This window comes from Dromaius novaehollandiae, chromosome 21, assembly GCF_036370855.1.
Source record: "Dromaius novaehollandiae isolate bDroNov1 chromosome 21, bDroNov1.hap1, whole genome shotgun sequence".
Taxonomy (NCBI): domain Eukaryota; kingdom Metazoa; phylum Chordata; class Aves; order Casuariiformes; family Dromaiidae; genus Dromaius; species Dromaius novaehollandiae.
The window spans coordinates 9,773,105-9,787,351 of NC_088118.1; the positions used below are offsets into that span (position 1 = coordinate 9,773,105).

The following is a 14,247-nucleotide window of genomic DNA, read 5'->3' on the forward strand; positions in this document are numbered from 1 at the left end:
ACTTGGTTGTTCAAAAGGTGAGCGGGGTGGTTTCCTGTTTGGTGTGCAGCTACCCATCCTACTAGGAAAGATTTCTGTTTGGCAATGCTGAGAATTTCTTCCCATTTCTCTCGTTGCCACACTGGTATTCGATTAACTTCCCACTGGTTTTGCTCCCAGAATGGGAGCCATTCAGTACATCCCTTGAACACAGCATATGAATCGGTGTAAATGAACACTGGTTCTGTGTTTTCTGCTTCTCGCTTTATCACACTCCAAACTGCTATCAACTCTCCTACCTGAGCACTCCCCTCCCCTTCCGTTACTATCCGGTCTCCTGAATCAACATGCAATGCTACTGCTCGGTATTTCCAGACCTTACCTTCTCTTTTAGAGGAGGCGTCAGTAAACCATACATTTTTTAGTTGGGATTCAAAAGGAGGAGCAGGTTTTATAACAGAAGGAGGAGGTTCCTGATCTGGGTGATCAGGAGGTGCATCCTGTATTTGAAGCATCTTAGGTGTACCCTCTTCTACCTTGTGTGTATGGTAGTAGTGATCTAACTGCGCATACCACTTCCTTACTGTTTCTCGTTGTGCAACCCCCATAGGAAGTGGAGTTCCAGCTAATATTGGCTTCAAGACCTTAAAGGGTCCTCTTAAAATAATCGATTGCTGTCGTATGACCCTTTCAGCTTCTTGCAAAGCCAGGCTAACTACAAAGAGGCCCTTCTCCCAGGCAGAGTATCGCTTCTCTGCATCTTTGAAACTGCGTGAGTAAAAACCTATGGGGCGAGTCGGACCTTCAGGCCCACGTTGCCACATATGTATAGATAATCCATGAATTGCAAAACCCCACTCAATATGGAGTGGATCTGTTGGGTGTATTGGCCCTAAGGCTTGATAAACCCCAGCCTCAAAGATTAACAATTCTAAGGCTTCCTCATGAATTGGGGTCCAATTCCAGATAGCCTTTTTGCGTATCAAATCATATAAAGGACGTGCTATGATGGAAAAATCTGGAATGTGTTTTCTCCAAAATACCAGCAGGCCTAGGGCATGTTGTAATTCCTTCTTGTTTCCAGGCATCTTTACTTGTTCAAGGGAGGTTAAAGTCTCAGGGGGAATACATACTGCTCCTCCCCTCCACCAAATGCCTAGGAATTTCACCTCAGAAGAGGGAGGCTGTATCTTTTCTGTCGGAATTTGGAGTCCTAAACTTTCCAAATGGCTAATTATTTCAGATTGGGTTTTTCCCACCGCAGTGGCATCAGAGCCGCCAACCAATATATCATCAATATATTGATATACTTTGACCCCTTTTTCAGGCGTGATTTGAGCAAGCTCTTGTGCCAGTGCGTAGTGGGCAATGGTTGGTGAGTGGCGGTATCCCTGGGGGAGACGTGTAAAAGTGAATTGCATGCCCTCCCATGTAAAAGCAAAACGATCTCTATCTATTTCCTGCAAGGGGACCATAAAAAACATGTCTTTAACATCGATGGTTGCTAAAATTTGATGGGCTTGCTCCCGTATAGTTGCAATCAGTTCAGCTATATTAGGCACAGCAGCTGTTAAAGGACCTGTATTGGCATTCAGACGCCGATAATCAATTTTCAGTCTCCACTTTCCATTTGTTTTTTACGGACTGGCCATACAGGGGAGTTATAAGGTGAGTGAGTGGGAATAATTATCCCCTGTTCTCGTAATTCAGTTATTACAGGGGCAATTCCCTCCCTTGCTCCTAATGGCAGAGCATAGGGTTTGACATTGATTATTTTTGAAGGAGGAAGTGCGGGTGCTGACTGAAGTGACTCTCCACACATACTCAGTTTCAGTTCCCGGGAGCCCCGGGAGTATTTTTCCTGTATTTTAGCCAAGTCCTGAGGGGAATAGGGGATAATACGCGTGGTATGTTGTTGAATACCCCCTTGACCATTATCAATGGTTTCAGTTTTAATCAAGGGTCTCATTACTACGTTCCCATCTCCAGGATAAAAGAGGTTCCTGCTCTCTTCTAATTCTTTAATTGGATATATGGATTTTAGATCAGATGCCTGTTTTCCGTCTAGTTTTGCCAAATTCGAGAATCCCAGTTCACTATCATCACACCCCCGCCTGTTTTCTTCCAGTTCAGACCGCAGGATTCTCTCTCGGTCTAATGAGTCCGATAAGATTGTTTGAAGTCGCTGAGTATGGTTGCGCTCAGCAGCGAGTTGACTTTGCAAGTTTCTCACCTGTTCTTGCAAAGACTCAATTGTCTCTTTGTCTCGACTCTGCGAGTTTCTTATCTGTTCTTGCAAGGACTCAATTGTCTCTTTATCACCTTGCCTCTCCCTCTGGGCAGCAATTAGTGCCGCCCCTAAAACTGCACAAACTGTTGCTTTTCCTTTCCCCTTTTGCAGTTTTCGTTCCTTTGCCAAAAGAGTGATCCTATCTGCCACCGCCTTTGAGTCATGCCAATTGTTTTGGGCCCAAGCCATGCCAGGAAGAGAGGGCAGGGCTTTATAGCCCTTCAATTTTTCAAAGAGAGGATTATCCTCCACTGTCGGATCCTCAAATCGATCCCGACAACAACTATCACACAACACAAAAGGAGACTACTCCAAATTCTTCAGCCTACTGTGGGTTCACGTACCCAGTGTGGATCTTTACAACAAGATCCTCTGTACTCCAAATTATTCAGCCTACTGTGGGTTCACGTACCCAGTGTGGATCTTTACAAGATCCTCTGTACTCCAAATTATTCAGCCTACTGTGGGTTCACGTACCCAGTGTGGATCTTTACAACAAGATCCTCTGTACTCCAAATTATTCAGCCTACTGTGGGTTCACGTACCCAGTGTGGATCTTTACAACAAGATCCTCTGTCCCCGCTCCTGGCAGGCACTTCCCAAGGAAGGGGCCACGCTAAGGACCCTGGTCCCTTCTGGTAGGTTCAGTATCTCAAGGGCATCCTGCCGACTACGCCAATTATGTCGCGGCCCGAAAGGAGTCGTTCAGGACGACCTCCCTCCCTTGGGGCCAAACGACCAAGTTCGTGATGCCCTTGGACTGAATTAAGGTGAAACGACACCAGCCAACCGGTTTTAAGATTTATTAACGCAAAGATAAGGCATGTGGTCAAATAGGATAATTCAATGGCGAATACTGCAACTAGCTAGACAAAAACAGATCTTACCAACATTCAACAAAAGAGAGGGGGAAAGAAATGTCCAAGAAATGTTTAAGGCAAAAAAAATCATTCATCTGTCCGCCACAGGTTTCCTGCTCTGTATTGGGTCTCATCATTGTTCCCAGGCAGGCTGTTTTTCTCCCTTATCTTTACTGTTGTGGTTTCTGCTGACGGTTGTACCTTCATTTCTTGTTGGATCTTACTGTTGTCTCTCAAGGTCCTCAGGAGCAGGAGGTGATTCCAAATCATAACAATTTACACCGCCCCACCAGTGAGCTGAGGCTTTGTCCCTCAAGGTCCTAATACCCTGCACTGGTCTTATTTCAATGCCTTGACATCCTCCCTTTCAGAGTGTGAGACACAGGAATGCTGACTGCTTGTAGCTTCCTTATCTTCCCAGCTTGAATCAGCTCTGAGGCCCTTTCCTTCCTAAACTAGGTAAAAGTTCATTATTTTATCTAAGTGCGGCCTAAGGCTTCAGCAAATTTAGCTCCTCATGCTAAGCAAGTTTTATAGAAGTTGTGCTAAGCAGCTGCCTCTAGACAGTTTCAGTTTGCTATTCTTTAAGTCACCTTCACCTGTTCCTCTCTCTCCCCTCCTCTCCAAGCTCTCCTTGCTGCTGGGCAGCCTCTGTGATGCCATCAATGACCTCATAATGCCAGCGTGCCCACTACTGGCCAATCATGGAAGTGTAACGGAAGTGACCTCCCAACCAGCACATCAGCCCTAGTGCTTTCGCCTACCTCTCCTGCTCCTGCTCCCACCTCCCAGGCTGCTGAATCAGCTCCTGCTGCCCGCAGTGACCCCAGGGCCTGCTCGTCTGCTGCTGGTTGGGTGCTGCTGGGACAGTAGTGATTCACCAGCGAAACCTCAGTGGTCACCTCCACCTGCCTCCCCTCTCCCCTCCTGCTGAGCTCTCATGCCCTGTGGTCGGGTGCATCTGATGCACTTGATGCCCTCACAGGGTCTTCCTGCCTGCCCAGGGCAATCCTGATGCTACAGGCTAAAGTTAGAACCTCTCAGGTACCATCCAGGCCTGTCAGCACCACATACATGCCACCCCCTCCTGTCCCGCAGGGTAGTGATGTCTCCTGAGAGGACATTTTGATTCACTTGATGACCTCCCAGCTCCTGCCTGTTTGCCTGTTGCTGGCCAATGAGGTTGTTGCAATGGTAGTGACACAAAAGCCCATGTCCCCTCAGTGTCAGTTTTAACTCCCTCTCCCCTTGCCCAGGGAGGTCATTTCAGATGGTCACCTCCCACCCTGGGACCTCCCCTCCCCACAGGGCATCCTCTCAGAGGGCAAGACCCCCATTTCTGTAGAGGAGCAACGCATTTAGTTGCCAGCCCTGACGCCAGTTTGGGGAGGGGCATGTGGAACAAAAGCCGCCCTGGAGATGCTGGGGATTGAAGCCAGGGCCTCCTGCATGCGAAGCAGGCGCTCTTCCACTGAGCTACATCCCCCTGCAGCCTGCTGAGGCCTGGCATGTCCTCTGGTCCCCTGATGTGCCCTTTGCCCAGCACAGGCCTGCTGTGCCCTGGTGCCAAGAGCTGCAGCACAAAACACCACTGGAACCCTCCTGCTGGGCTGCGGGTTGGGGTGGGGGAAGTTTTGCTTGGCTGAACTTCAGGAGATTCCTCTCTGCCCATCTCCAGACCCTCAAGGTCCCTCTGAACAGCAACAACCAGCCAAGCCTGGGAGGCCGTTACTGCCTGATTCCTCCACAGTTTGTACCACGACACCCATGTTGTGTCTCAGAGGGGTGCTGAGATCACCTTGTCCTTGCAGAGCTCTTCATGTCAGGGGAGAAACACCCCTATTTGTGGCATTTCTTCCCCAGCAAAGCTACGGGAGAAAGCTGCTCTTTGGAGACGCCTCTGTTGGCTGTCCTTGGGCATTCCCAGCGGCTGGAGGTATTTCAAGCCACTTATGGAGGAGGGATGGATTTTTGTGGATGAGGCAATAGTTGTAGTTGCTTTAGTCGTACGCCAGGCAGAACAGAGACCGGTGGAGGCATCTGGCCCACCAAGAGGTGCCATCCCACCATGCCTGGAGAAGAGGAGCAGAGCAGGTTTGGGGATGGTCACCAGGCTCAGCTGCAGTCCAGCAATGCTCAGGCAAGACATAGCTTGACCCGAGGGACCTCCTGCTCCTTGGCCTCTGCTCCTGCACAGCTGTCATGGGGACAAGGGTTCCCAGGGCAGGGCCAAAGTAGCTCATCTGGGAGAGCATTAGGCTGAGGATCTAAGGGTCCCTGCTTCAAGCCTGGGCTTCGGCACTGGGGTGGCCTTTACCTTTTTGCAGAGCCAGGCATCCAGGCCATGCGAGAACTGTAGCTCTTGCCCTTTTTAGTGCTCTTGGGCATGACTCTGGCTGTCCTGAGCAATGGCCTCATCCTTACAGCTGAAGCCTGCGACCACTGCCTCCACAACCCCATGGACATCTTCTTCCTCCACCTTGATTCCATCTCCACCACTGTACCCAAATCCAGTGAGGTCAGTTCCCAGAGGGACACCAGGGCTGTTCCCTATTTGGGATGTGCTGCACAGGGCTTCCTGGTTCTCTTCTTGATGGCACCAGAGTTTTGTCTTCTCACTGTCATGGCCTACAGCTGCCACATGGCCAGCTGCAGACCCCTGCACTATGGGACCCTCCTGGTGTTTGGGTCCTATGACAACCTCCAGAGCTTGGGTCCTGGGGTGGTGTTTTGTCCACACAGTGCTGCCCATGGCTGATACCTTCCCAATATCACCATGCCAAGGCCACAGTGTGGAGCAGCTCTCCTGTGCAGTCCCTCTGCTCCTCAGGCTCTGCTGCTCAGCTCAGGGACATTGGCCTCCAGAATAGCATGTCCTTAATGACAGGTGATCTCCTCGTTGCAACATCCAAAGACTGGACTCTCAATCTACAATCCAGGTAAAGAAAATGCTGCAGCATCTGCACCACAAAACGTGTCTGCTGCTTAGCTTGGCTTCTGCATGGGTTTGTGTGGACAAGTCATGGTGTGCTGTTAGGAACAAGGGTTGTTTCAGGTCTGGTGGCCTGCTGCCCAGCAGCTGTGGAGATGGGGACTGGTCACTGAGCTAGCAACCCAAGGCTGTCACAAATGAGGCCAACGTCCCTTGCAAGAGGAGAGGGTGTGTGTGCCTTCTGCCCTTCTGCCCCCTGGCACAGTGCTCCCCTCCCACACACAGGGAACACCTTCAGGAGCAACCTCCTGCACATCTGCCTGGGTATGGGCACAGCTGGCGCAGGGAAGAGAGCTCAAAGGGGAGGGCTGAAGTAGCTCAGCTGGGAGAGCATTAGACTGAAGATCTAAAGGTCCCTGCTTCAAGCCCGGGCTTCGGCAATGGGGCCCTTGTCAGTGGGATCCTTGTTGGTTCCCCTTGGCCTTTTGCACAGCTGCTCTGTCTTCTCCCAGCCTCCACCAACCCTGGCTGCATCCCACCCCACAGCTGGGGGGAGCAGGCAGCCAGGACCCAGCTGGATGGGGCTCACCCTTGCTCTGACCCCTCCCATCCTGCCTGCCCTCATGTCTCTGTGCCCAAGGGAGGGGCTTGGTGGTACCATGGGGGACCTCAAATGGTGGGAGAGGCATTTGGGTGCTGCACTGCTTCCAGATGGTGATGGAGCTGGTCATGAGTCCCTCTCTGGGGGATCCCCCTTTGCCTGATGGGGCCTTCTGGCCTCTCCTGGCCCTGCAGAGCCCATGGTGCCTCTGAGCTCCTGGGTTCAGCCTCCTGCCTTGGAATGACTCCACCTGGGATGGGCTCTGGTCTGGTTAGGCCCCACTCCTCGTCCACCCAGACCCACATGTGGTCCCTGGAGGTCTCCTGAGCTGTCCTGGAAGCTTCATGGTCCCCTCCAGGATGGATGTGCACCGTCAGCCCTGCTGCCTGGGGCAAGTCCCAGTAGAGAAGTTCAAGACCATAAGAGGGTGACGCATGCTTTACGGATGGTGGATAACTGAGGTCTCCAAGAGTCTCCTTGGGGCATCCTTGAGCTCCTCCTTCCCCATGCCATGGGTGAGAGGCTTCACAGCTAGAGGCACCAAAGAGCCAGAGCAGCCACCAGCATATCCAGTGATAGGGAAGCCATGCAGGGGGGCTCCAGGTGGGCAAAGAGGAAGGTGCTGAGACAGGAAGAGGCCATAAGCAGGGGAGAAAGGCAGGTGGGAAAGGCTTTGTGTAATCAAGAAGATACCCAGGAAGCACTGGGCAGCTCTTCCCAAGTAGGGAACAGCCTTGGTGTCCCTCAGGGACCTGGCCATGGATTTGGGGACAGTGGTGGAGATGGAGCCAAGGTGGAGGAGGAAGATATGCATGGGGGTGTGGAGGCAGTGGCTGCAGGCTTCATCTGTAAGGATGAGGCCATTGCCCAGGAGGGCAGCCAGGGAGATACCCAGGAGCACTTAGAAGGGCAGAGTGCAACTACCCCCCAGACCATCTCCACCACCATCTGGAGCCAGTGCAGCACCCAAATGCCTCTCACACTACTCGAGATCCTCCATGGTAACACCAAACTCCTCCCTTGGCCACAGACACATCAAGGAGGGCAGGATGGGAAGGGGCAGAGCAAGGGTGAGCCCCAGCCAGCTGGGTCCTGGCTGCTCCCCCCAGCTGTGGGGTGGGATGCAGCCAGGGTTGGTGGAGGCTGGGAGAAGACAGAGCAGCTCTGCAAAAGAGCCAAGAGGAACCAACAAGGATCCCGTTGCCGAAGCCCGGGCTTGAAGCAGGGACCTTTAGATCTTCAGTCTAACGCTCTCCCAGCTGAGCTACTTCAGCCCCTCCCTGGGAGCTTTTGTCCCCAAGACAGCCGTGCAGGAGCAGAGGCCAAGGAGCAGGAGGTCCCTCAGGGCAAGTTGTGCCAACCCAGGGAGCTGGTCCTGAGCACAAGGCACGCCAAATCTTCGGATGTTGCAATCAGGAGATCACCCTTCATTAAGGATGTGCTACTCTGGAGGCCAGCTCTAGCGCAGTGCTGACACATTTGCAGAAGGCCCAAAGGTTGGGCCGATGGGGCTCACATCTCTGGAGCAGTGGGAAGAACTGGAACAGTTGTCCAAGACCATGATCACCACAGGTGACACAAACTCAACACAGGGATGAAACGAGAGAAATTTGGAGTCTTTAGTGAGGGCAGCAGGGCAGCCCATTGCTCTGACGTCGCAGCCACTGAGTCTCCTCAGGGCGTCCTGGAGCTCCTCCTTCCTCATGCCGTGGATGAGGGGATACCTGGCTAGAGGCACCAAAGAGCCAGAGCAGCCACCAGCATGTCCAGTGATGGGGAGAAGATGGAGGGAGGCTCCAGGCAGGCAAAGAATGAGGGGCTGAGATACAAAGAGGCCATGGCCAGGGAGGGAGGCAGGTGGGAAAGGCTTTGTGTGGGAAAGGACTGGGATGAGGATGTGGGGACGTTGGGGACATGTGGGGACTGGGGGGAGGACGGGGGAGACATGAGGGGACATTGGGGACACATAGGGGACACATGGGAGACACATTGGGACCAGGGTGAGGATATGGGGGACACGGAGGGACGTTTGGGACCAGAGTGGGGACATGTGAGGACTTTGGGAACAGAATGAGTTTGTGGGGACACGTGGGGACCAGGCTGGGGATGTGGGGGACACGGGGTGACACTGGGGACCAATGGGGAATAAAGGGGGGCTCAGGGGACATGGGGGTGCAGGGGACACATGGGGACTCTGGGAATGGAGAAGGGGACACTGGGGACATGTAGGGACAGCAGGGACCAGGGTGAGGATGTGGGGGACGCTCAGGACCAGTGGGGGTGACATTGGGGGGCCACTGGGGAACAGTTTGGGACATGGGCAGACTCTGGGGACCCTGGAGGCTATTTGGGGTCCAGGGGATATTTGGGATCTGCTTAGGACGTGTGTGATGGGCTTGCGATGCTGTGGACACATGTCATACTTGTAACACATGTGACATCGCATGCACGCACTAAAGAGCTGCCCCCTCCCCTGCCTGGACACCTGGGCCTTCTGTGTGTGTGGGTGCGATTCAAGGGGGGAGTTGAACGTCTGGATCCCCCACACAGGAGGGCAGTGGATCAGCTCTTGGGGGGTGCCTGGACCCCTGGGTCCCCTGTGCATGGGGTGACAGGGGACAGGTATTCGGGCCTCACTCGGGCGCCTGGGTCCCTTGGAGAATTGGGGCCCCCAGCCACCCGGGAGCCTTGGACACTTGGGTCCCTCCTACACGAGTGGGAGGGGGCTCAGCTGTGGAGCGACACTGGGGTGCCTGGGTCCCCCCGGACACCTGGGTCCCTTGTTCACAGGGGAGGGGTTTGTATGGGGACGGGGGAATAAAGGACATCCCCCCCGACCCCAGGAGAAGAGGCGACATTAGCTCCGCCCCCAACATCTGGCTGAAGCCCCACCCCCTGCAGGCAGCCATGTGTCCCACCTTCCCAGGAAGTCCCGCCTCTTTTCTGGTCACATTGTGCCCCCCCCAACATGGCCTCATTTTGTGTAACATTGCCCCCCCCAATCACCTGATCACAAGATGCTCTGTGATTGGCCAGCTGCCCCTGCTCCCTCCTTCCGGTGTCCCTGGAAGTACCTCCAGACAGGAAGTCTTCCCCCTAGAGGCGCCGCCATTTTGTTCCTGCCACCATTTTATTCCTGGGGGCTGCCATCTTGTTTAATGCCACAACCCCCTCGTCTTTCCACACTGCTCTGTGATCGGTCGCTTTTTTTTCCCCCAGACTGTTTTTCCCACATGCTCTCAGATCCCCTTTGCTTGGCTGCTCTGCATTTTTGCCTCAGGAAGTCCTCAAGCATCAAAATATATAAATTTATATACAATATAGACAGTATATGCACATATAGAAAGAGAGAGAGAGGAATGGAGAAATATGTACAAATATATACTGCATTTATTTATGTGAAAATGCAGCATTAGATGTAATGCCTCTATTTATGACACTATATGCATAATATGTATTCAGATATTTACTTATATATACATATATTCACATTTATAAAGGGATAGAGATTAAATGAGTATATAAATATCGATAAATGGGAGTTGCTAGTTCCTGGGTTTGCTTGAAGCTCTTCAGAGAAGCAAAGGAACTTTGGGAAAGTTGCTCCTTTGGCATTGCTAGATGTATTTTTAGGGGAATAGCCAAAAGGGGTTGGTCCCATCTTGGTCAAAACCCCCATTTGGGAGTCTCCCTGGAAGACAGAAAGTGAAAAGTTCAAGTGAATTTGGAGATGTGCATTTGCTAGGGAGAAAACATTAAAAGTTCATCCTTCTTCCAGTCTGCTGCATAATCTTGATGCAGAAGAGAGGTTTTGCAGCCTGTTTTGTGCCAAGTATGAAGCAAAATATGCATATGTCTCCCCGCCATGCGGGAGGTTGGGGGCTGGCCCACCTCCCCTAAGAGGACATTTTGAGGCACTCGATGACCTCCCAGCTCCTGCCTGTTTGCCTGTTGCTGGCCAGTGAGGTTGTTGCAATGGTAGTGACACAAAAGCCCATGTCCCCTCAGTGTCAGTTTTAACTCCCTCTCCCCTTGCCCAGAGATGTCATTTCAGATGGTCACCTCCCACCCTGGGACCTCCCCTCCCCACAGGGCATCCGCTCAGAGGGCAAGACCCCAAATTTGCAGAAGAGCAATGCATCTAGTTGCCAGCCCTGACGCCAGTCTGGGGAGGGAGATGTAAGCCAAAAGCAGCCCTGGAGATGCTGGGGATTGAACCCAGGGCCTCCTGCATGCGAAGCAGGCGCTCTTCCACTGAGCTACATCCCCTTGCAGCCTGCTGAACTTCAGGAGATTCCTCTCTGCCCATCTCCAGACCCTCAAGGTCCCTCTGAACAGCAACAACCAGCCAAGCCTGGGAGACCGTTACTGCCTGATTCCTCCACAGTTTGTACCACGACACCCATGTTGTGTCTCAGAGGGGTGCTGAGATCACCTTGTCCTTGCAGAGCTCTTCATGTCAGGGGAGAAACACCCCTATTTGTGGCATTTCTTCCCCAGCAAAGCTACGGGAGAAAGCTGCTCTTTGGAGACGCCTCTGTTGGCTGTCCTTGGGCATTCCCAGCGGCTGGAGGTATTTCAAGCCAGTTATGGAGGAGGGATGGATTTTTGTGGATGAGGCAATAGTTGTAGTTGCTTTAGTCGTACGCCAGGCAGAACAGGGCCTGGTGGAGGCATGTGGCCCACCAAGAGGTGCCATCCCACCTGTGCCTGGAGAAGAGGAGCAGAGCAGGTTTGGGGATGGTCACCAGGCTCAGCTGCAGTCCAGCAATGCTCAGGCAAGACATAGCTTGACCCGAGGGACCTCCTGCTCCTTGGCCTCTGCTCCTGCACAGCTGTCATGGGGACAAGGGTTCCCAGGGCAGGGCCAAAGTAGCTCATCTGGGAGAGCATTAGGCTGAGGATCTAAGGGTCCCTGCTTCAAGCCTGGGCTTCGGCACTGGGGTGGCCTTTACCTTTTTGCAGAGCCAGGCATCCAGGCCATGCGAGAACTGTAGCTCTTGCCCTTTTTAGTGCTCTTGGGCATGACTCTGGCTGTCCTGAGCAATGGCCTCATCCTTACAGCTGAAGCCTGCGACCACTGCCTCCACAACCCCATGGACATCTTCTTCCTCCACCTTGATTCCATCTCCACCACTGTACCCAAATCCAGTGAGGTCAGTTCCCAGAGGGACACCAGGGCTGTTCCCTATTTGGGATGTGCTGCACAGGGCTTCCTGGTTCTCTTCTTGATGGCACCAGAGTTTTGTCTTCTCACTGTCATGGCCTACAGCTGCCACATGGCCAGCTGCAGACCCCTGCACTATGGGACCCTCCTGGTGTTTGGGTCCTATGACAACCTCCAGAGCTTGGGTCCTGGGGTGGTGTTTTGTCCACACAGTGCTGCCCATGGCTGATACCTTCCCAATATCACCATGCCAAGGCCACAGTGTGGAGCAGCTCTCCTGTGCAGTCCCTCTGCTCCTCAGGCTCTGCTGCTCAGCTCAGGGACATTGGCCTCCAGAATAGCATGTCCTTAATGACAGGTGATCTCCTCGTTGCAACATCCAAAGACTGGACTCTCAATCTACAATCCAGGTAAAGAAAATGCTGCAGCATCTGCACCACAAAAAGTGTCTGCTGCTTAGCTTGGCTTCTGCATGGGTTTGTGTGGACAAGTCATGGCGTGCTGTTAGGAACAAGGGTTGTTTCGGGTGTGGTGGCCTGCTGCCCAGCAGCTGTGGAGATGGGGACTGGTCACTGAGCTAGCAACCCAAGGTTGTCCCACAGGAGGCCAACGTCTCTTGCAAGAGGAGAGGGTGTGTGTGCCTTCTGCCCCCTGGCACAGTGCTCCCCTCCCACACACAGGGATCACCTTCAGGAGCAACCTCCTGCACATCTGCCTGGGTATGGGCACAGCTGGCGCAGGGAAGAGAGCTCAAAGGGGAGGGCTGAAGTAGCTCAGCTGGGAGAGCATTAGACTGAAGATCTAAAGGTCCCTGCTTCAAGCCCGGGCTTCGGCAATGGGGCCCTTGTCAATGGGATCCTTGTTGGTTCCCCTTGGCCTTTTGCACAGCTGCTCTGTCTTCTCCCAGCCTCCACCAACCCTGGCTGCATCCCACCCCACAGCTGGGGGGAGCAGGCAGCCAGGACCCAGCTGGATGGGGCCCACCCTTGCTCTGACCCTTCCCATCCTGCCTTCCCTCATGTCTCTGTGCCCAAGGGAGGGGCTTGGTGGTACCATGGGGGACCTCAAATGGTGGGAGAGGCATTTGGGTGCTGCACTGCTTCCAGATGGTGATGGAGCTGGTCATGAGTCCCTCTCTGGGGGATCCCCCTTTGCCTGATGGGGCCTTCTGGCCTCTCCTGGCCCTGCAGAGCCCATGGTGCCTCTGAGCTCCTGGGTTCAGCCTCCTGCCTTGGAATGACTCCACCTGGGATGGGCTCTGGTCTGGTTAGGCCCCACTCCTCGTCCACCCAGACCCACATGTGGTCCCTGGAGGTCTCCTGAGCTGTCCTGGAAGCTTCATGGTCCCCTCCAGGATGGATGTGCACCGTCAGCCCTGCTGCCTGGGGCAAGTCCCAGTAGAGAAGTTGGAGACCATAAGAGGGTGACGCATGCTTTACGGATGGTGGATAACTGAGGTCTCCAAGAGTCTCCTTGGGGCATCCTTGAGCTCCTCCTTCCCCATGCCATGGGTGAGAGGCTTCACAGCTAGAGGCACCAAAGAGCCAGAGCAGCCACCAGCATATCCAGTGATAGGGAAGCCATGCAGGGGGGCTCCAGGTGGGCAAAGAGGAAGGTGCTGAGACAGGAAGAGGCCATAAGCAGGGGAGAAAGGCAGGTGGGAAAGGCTTTGTGTAATCAAGAAGATACCCAGGAAGCACTGGGCAGCTCTTCCCAAGCAGGGAACAGCCCTGGTGTCCCTCAGGGACCTGGCCATGGATTTGGGGACAGTGGTGGAGATGGAGCCAAGGTGGAGGAGGAAGATATGCATGGGGGTGTGGAGGCAGTGGCTGCAGGCTTCATCTGTAAGGATGAGGCCATTGCCCAGGAGGGCAGCCAGGGAGATACCCAGGAGCACTTAGAAGGGCAGAGTGCAACTACCCCCCAGACCATCTCCACCACCATCTGGAGCCAGTGCAGCACCCAAATGCCTCTCACACTACTCGAGATCCTCCATGGTAACACCAAACTCCTCCCTTGGCCACAGACACATCAAGGAGGGCAGGATGGGAAGGTGTTGGAAACTTGCACGGGAGGAGCCGACGGAGGGAAGACCCAGACGCTCAATATGAGTGATCAGTGTACTTCAACTTTATTAGGCGTGGTCTTTCTTTATATAGTATAGGACTAATCAGGCTCATACATATTGCAAAAGCTGAGCTCCTTATTGGTAACAGCAATTTTGTATACCCCAACGCCTTCTGCATTACATCACCCGCAAGTTCCCAGGACTAATCATTGATAACACATTGGAGCCAAGGACAATGTGTCCTTGGCTCTAGCTGTTTTTACTCTCGTACGGGACTTGGCTCACATCAACTGTGTGCGATATGCACTTAGTTCTGCTTCCTTTATTTGTTCAATCTTCACATGACCTCT

General features: G+C 53.4%; 2 non-coding genes across 2 annotated transcripts; both read right to left on the minus strand.

The window, feature by feature from the left end:
* Positions 1 to 4,543: 4,543 nt before the first annotated feature.
* TRNAA-CGC (transfer RNA alanine (anticodon CGC)) lies at positions 4,544 to 4,615 on the minus strand. The gene has a single exon. It is a non-coding gene; the product is annotated as a tRNA-Ala (tRNA).
* Positions 4,616 to 10,859: 6,244 nt separating this feature from the next.
* Positions 10,860 to 10,931, minus strand: TRNAA-CGC (transfer RNA alanine (anticodon CGC)). The gene has a single exon. It is a non-coding gene; the product is annotated as a tRNA-Ala (tRNA).
* Between the last annotated feature and the right edge of the window lie 3,316 nt (positions 10,932 to 14,247).